Source organism: Engystomops pustulosus, unplaced genomic scaffold, assembly GCF_040894005.1.
Source record: "Engystomops pustulosus unplaced genomic scaffold, aEngPut4.maternal MAT_SCAFFOLD_333, whole genome shotgun sequence".
Taxonomy (NCBI): Eukaryota; Metazoa; Chordata; class Amphibia; order Anura; family Leptodactylidae; genus Engystomops; species Engystomops pustulosus.
Window position 1 is genome coordinate 56,352 of NW_027285212.1, and position 6,149 is coordinate 62,500.

The window sequence follows — 6,149 nt, forward strand, 5'->3', positions numbered from 1 at the left end:
AAGGCTCACCGCCGGCGGCTGCCAACCCCTGGCTTGCCCGCTGGATGCCCTTTCGGAGGCTGCTGAAAAAGAACTGTCAGGCGGGCACCTCTCGGAAGAACCGCAGACCAAAACGACCGGTAAAAATTTTGGGCGATCCGACCCTCAGTGCACCTTCGGCGGCAGAGAAAAGCAACAAAAACACCGGTCAAAGAAGGGAGGTTTTGGTCGACTCTGCCTGGTTTTTGCACAAAGTCAGATCCGTAATGCCAGCGGGACTGAGTCGCTTTTGCGTGCCGTGGTCCTGGAGGCCTGCTCGGACAGAGCGGTCCTTCGGGTCCCGCGGGAAGGGGCATTTCATGTTCCTCTGCGGGAGGTGGTCCATTTTCTGCGGGAAATGGCGAGCCCCATCGGCTACAAGAGTGTGTAGGTCCCGCTCAACAGTCTACGTCCTTAACCATCGGGGACTTTGTAGATTTTGGCAGAAATCGCCCCCCGCAGGTCCTAGCGGGAGGTCTCCGCGGCGGAGGCCGGAGAGGGCGCGAGGTGAGCGGCATGGTATGACTGGGTTCGTGCCGCTCACTGGTACCCGGAGCGTGGCGCCCTCCGGGTAAAAGGCTAGCCGGGGCGAGTAGGTGGGTTGACGGGCGCATAAGCCACGCCGTCCCCGCCGTACAAGGTGCCGGTGGCCTGGCGAACCACCGGCGTAAGGCTAGCCGAGGGCGTACCGCGGGGCAGAGGGCGCATAAGCCACGCTCTCTCTCCATCCCACCAGAACAAGCGAAAAATTTTCAAAGTGTGGGAGAACCGGCGACCCGACCGGTGGCACTCTGCCTCTCGCTGCCGCCCTCCTGGAAGCGTCCTCGGTCACTCGGTGTCCGGCAGATTTCAGAGCTCCGGAATGGTGAAAAAGAACCGGAGAGGGGGCGACTCCGGCTTCTCTCTGCCGGGCGAGGACCACCGCAGGCGGCAAGGGACGTCTGACAGGAGACGGCGCTGCGGGCAGGCTTTAAAAGTGCATGGGGTTTTGGCCTCGGCGAAAGTCGAAAAAATTTTGCGGTCGGAGCCGTCTGCCCCGGCCGGGGAAGGCTCACCGCCGGCGGCTGCCAACCCCTGGCTTGCCCGCTGGATGGCCTTTCGGAGGCTGCTGAAAAAGAACTGTCAGGCGGGCACCTCTCGGAAGAACCGCAGACCAAAACGACCGGTAAAAATTTTGGGCGATCCGACCCTCAGTGCACCTTCGGCGGCAGAGAAAAGCATCAAAAATACCGGTCAAAGAAGCGAGGTTTTGGTCGACTCTGCCAGGTTTTTGCACAAAGTGTTGGCATCGTGCGGCGTCGCGCTTTGCCGTACCGTATCCCCAATGGAGCGGCGCCCGGCGGGGTAGGCTAGCCATGTGAGGTCGAGGGCGGGAGGACGGGACGTAAGCCAGGCCGTTCTCCACAAGAAATTCCGGACGCGGAGACCCCTTCTCCGCCCTACGGTCCCCAATGGGGTGGCGCCCGGCGGGTGAGGCTAGCCATGGGAGGACGGGACGTAAGCCAGGCCGTTCTCCACAAGAAATTCCGTACGCGGAGACCCCTTCTCCGCCCTACGGTCCCCAATGGGGTGGCGCCCGGCGGGTGAGGCTAGCCATGTGAGGTCGAGGGCGGGAGGACGGGACGTAAGCCAGGCCGTTCTCCACAAGTAAATTCCGGACGCGGAGACCCCTTCTCCGCCCTACGGTCCCCAATGGGGTGGCGCCCGGCGGGTGAGGCTAGCCGTGTGAGGTCGAGGGCGGGAGGACGGGACGTAAGCCAGGCCGTTCTCCACAAGTAAATTCCGGACGCGGAGACCCCTTCTCCGCCCTACGGTCCCCAATGGGGTGGCGCCCGGCGGGTGAGGCTAGCCATGTGAGGTCGAGGGCGGGAGGACGGGACGTAAGCCAGGCCGTTCTCCACAAGTAAATTCCGGACGCGGAGACCCCTTCTCCGCCCTACGGTCCCCAATGGGGTGGCGCCCGGCGGGTGAGGCTAGCCATGTGAGGTCGAGGGCGGGAGGACGGGACGTAAGCCAGGCCGTTCTCCACAAGTAAATTCCGGACGCGGAGACCCCTTCTCCGCCCTACGGTCCCCAATGGGGTGGCTCCCGGCGGGTGAGGCTAGCCATGTGAGGTCGAGGGCGGGAGGACGGGACGCAAGCCAGGCCGTTCTCCACAAACTCCCAGCGGTAGAGTCTCGGCTCTCCGCTCTTTTGATCGATCTGACACAGCGCGATCCGGCGGGGCAGGGCACTTTGCTCGGTCAGGGGTATTGGCCCCGGCCGGTTTATGGTAAAGCGTTCCTTAGCCTCAGTCTTGGTCGCGCATCAATCCCCCGCTCCCCGTGAGCGGCTGTCGTCCTCTGCCTAAGGTTGTGTAGCGCGGTGCCAGTGTGGTCCTCGCACGGCCCCGCTCCTGCCACAGCGGTAGGACTCTCTGCTTCGGCTGAGGTTTGCTACGAAGCGTATGGAACGGGCGTACTCCACCGTACCGTGGGTGGGGGGCGGCGGCGGCGGCGGCAGCGTCCAGCGCGGAGCTCCGGCTCCCGCGGCAGCGCCTCGCCTAGTGTCCCTCGGGCAAGTCCAATCGCCCCCCGCCCGGTCGGAGAGCGCAGACACACCTCTGTGTCCACGGTTTATTTCCGCAGCACGAAAAGGGACGGCTCCCGCCTGCTCCTCGCGGCGGCGACGAGGCTTAGACCCACCGTGGCGTATCCGCGGTAGGTATGCTCGTCGGTCGGAGGAGCGGTTGCGGTCGAGTGGTCCCCAGTGTACCCTGTTAGCGCTGCCCGCCTACGCCTGAAGAGCTGCGGACCGAGAAAAAGGTTCGCTCCGCTGCTGACGGCGAAGCGCGCGGCACGCCGCGGAAGAGGAGAGGGAGCGGTCGCCCCCGGGGCGGCTCCCCTCCGAGTCCGGCAGAAGCAGAGATTGTAGCGGAGGGGGGGGTTTCTAAATTCCCCGGGCGTGTTATCCCCAGCGGTAGCCTTTGAACTCTTCAACCGCAAGCACGATCGCACGTTCACAGCACCCGTCACTAGGAGCCGGGCCAGAGGCGGGCGGCAGACGAAACCGACATGAGCGCTTAAGGGTATTGCACCCCCGGCGCCCAGACCCTGGAAATTGAGTCTGCCCCCAAAGCCCACCCGCGTCCTCCTTGGCGCTCCCGGAGTACATGGTCGTAGATGGGCCATCGGTCGCTAATGCCAAACTGCGTCCCAGGGGTGCGTCCCCTCTGACCAACGGCAGACCCATCCCTCTCGCCAATCCGCGGATCCCCGCCAGGTCCCGAACAGGGCTCGTCCTTTAGCGTTTCAAATGCGCCCTCCCCGCCATACGAGGGGTTGAGGACCGTAGCCTTCCCTTACGAGAGGCACCAGGGGTGCGCCTGCTCGAGGGCCCGGCCGTGGGCGTAACGCTTGGGCCGCCCGGGGGAGTCGGTAGACCATGGGAGACCAACACTCGCACACGAACGTTGCCCGTGCTTTTGTGGAAGAGAGCTTCTTGCGAGGTTGTCGCTGCGGTGGCGCCCGGACAAACCCTATCCCTAAAACTTCTGGGGAATTGGCGTCTAAGCCTGCACCCTGCTCGGTATCCCTGCACCCACGAAGGGGGCCGTGGAAGGCTTGGGGTCGCGCCGGCGAAACCGACCGGATGCCCGGGGTACTGAACCCCCGGGGTCCCACCCTGGAAATTGAGCCGTCCGACCCCGCCACGTCTTCCTAGTGCTCTCCTTGGCTCCCCCGCCTGTGGGCATCGTTAGGGGCTGCGGTCATCAGCGCCGGCTAAGCTTCGGCAACACGGCCGACCCACCCCTTCGGCGCCTGGGGGTGCCTGGTCCCAGTCCGGGCCGTTCCGTAGGGGCGGCTATCCCTTACATGAGGGACTCGGTGCGTCCGCTCGGGCTGCGGGGCTCCGGCTCCGACAGCCGGGGAGCTGGTTTTGACCGCGGGCCTCCACGGGAACCGGCAGGGACCGGACTAGGCGTCAAGCCGAAAATAACCCCGGCACCCTCTGCTTCCAAAGCGAGGGGACCTTTGGCCGAGCGGGGGCACCGGAAGCCGAACCGACCCCAACCCCTCTTCCTACCCCAGGGCTGGGCTGACCAATCCCCTGATCGGGTCTAAAATGGAAGAAGGGGATTCGAGGGAAGGGGCTGGCGGAAGGCAGTTGCCCGACGGAGTAGGCGAAGGCCAGGCCGTTTCCGAGTCCCGAGCAGAGGAGGGCGAACTCGGCTCTTCATCGACCGACGGCGAGGCGAGGGCGGTGGCTGCCGCGGGGAAGACTCCATTGCTCGTCAGCGCGCTAGGAGCGGGGCCGACTGGCTGCTCGGGGTATGGCATCCCCGGGGGCCCACCCTGGAAATCTTCGCTCCTCAGCCGCTGCAGGTTATAAGGTCCCGCCGCGCGTAAGCGCTCAACTCTCCGACCCACGGATGTCGAGCCCATGGTGAGCCGGCCGTTTCGTACGGGGAAAAGGGGTCCTCTGGCCCCACATCGATCGAGGGGGTTTAGATCCGCGGAGGCACGCACCGCGAGGCGAATCGCTGCTTTTCCCCAAGAGGTTAACCTTCAAACCACCGAGTAGGTTCGGGGCAGGGCCGACAGTCTGCACTGGGGTATTGCATCCCTGGTGGGGCGACCCTGGAAATCTCTGCCCCTTTCCACTCTTTCGGTTGGGCCTCTCGTCGGGGCGAGCGTAAGTCGGCAAGCAGACGTGGGAAGAGGCTTCTTACCGGTGACACTCCCTTCGTGAGAGAGGCAGGTACTCGCCCCGGACCCCGGTCCAAATCTGCGCGGGCCGGACGGCCTCGGCCCTAGCCGAAGGCCGCTCCCGCGAAGCCAGGGAGCCGAAAAAAAAACCCCGACACCCTCCGCGACCTCGCGTGCTTCCAAAGCGAGGGGAAACTTTGGCCGAGCGGGGCACCCGAAGCCGAACCGACCCCAACCCCTCTTCTTACCCCAGGGCTGGGCTGACCAATCCCCTGATCGGGTCTAAAATGGAAGAAGGGGATTCGAGGGAAGGGGCTGGCGGAAGGCAGTTGCCCGACGGAGTAGGCGAAGGCCAGGCCGTTTCCAAATCCCGAGCCAGAGGAGGGCGAACGACGTTCTTCATCGACCGACGGCGAGGCTAGGGCGAGGGCGGTGGCTGCCGCGGGGAAGACTCCATTGCTTGCCAGCGTGCTAGGAGCGGGGCCGACAGGCTGCTCGGGGTATGGCATCCCCGGGGGCCCACCCTGGAAATCTTCGCTCCTCAGCCGCTGCAGGTTATAAGGTCCCGCCGCGCGTAAGCGCTCAACTCCCCGACCCACGGACGTCGAGCCCATGGTGAGCTGACAGTTTCGTACGGGGAAAAGGGGTCCTCTGGCCCCACATCGATCGAGGGGGTTTAGATCCGCGGAGGCACGCACCGCGAGGCGAATCGCTGCTTTTCCCCAAGAGGTTAACCTTCAAACCACCGAGTAGGTTCGGGGCAGGGCCGACTGTCTGCACTGGGGTATTGCATCCCTGGTGGGGCGACCCTGGAAATCTCTGCCCCTTTCCACTCTTTCGGTTGGGCCTCTCGTCGGGGCGAGCGTAAGTCGGCAAGCAGACGTGGGAAGAGGCTTCTTACCGGTGACACTCCCTTCGTGAGAGAGGCAGGTACTCGCCCCGCACCCCGGTCCAAATCTGCTCGGTCCGGCCGTCGTCGGCCCTAGCCGAAGGCCGCTCCCGCGAAGCCAGGCGATCCGAACCGAGGATCCGCGCGAGCCTTCTCCAAGCCCTCTGCCGGGCGCTGGTGTTGAAAGCGTAGCGGACCCTGTTCGCCGGAGCGATAGGAGCGGAGCACCGGTCCCGCAGGGTTGAAAGCTGGGTAGCAGCGCCGTAGCTTCCCTCCCAGCCTTCCCCCGGACCTGGCGCCCGATCCCCTCCGCTCCTCTCTGCGTTGGCGGGCGGCGCTGCATGGGTACGTCGCGACGGCTCCTATCGTCTCTCTCGCTTAACAGTGTGGAGAGGTGGTGGTGGAGCCGTCCGACACTCGAGGTGCTGAAGTTGAGCGTCCAATGCTTTCCTTCTATGCGCAGCCTACAGGAGCTGTCCGAGCTTCGGAGGTGCTGATGGAGGTGAGAGTCGAGCGCCACTTCTTGGCTGAACTGAGTGGGGAAAGCCAGCGGC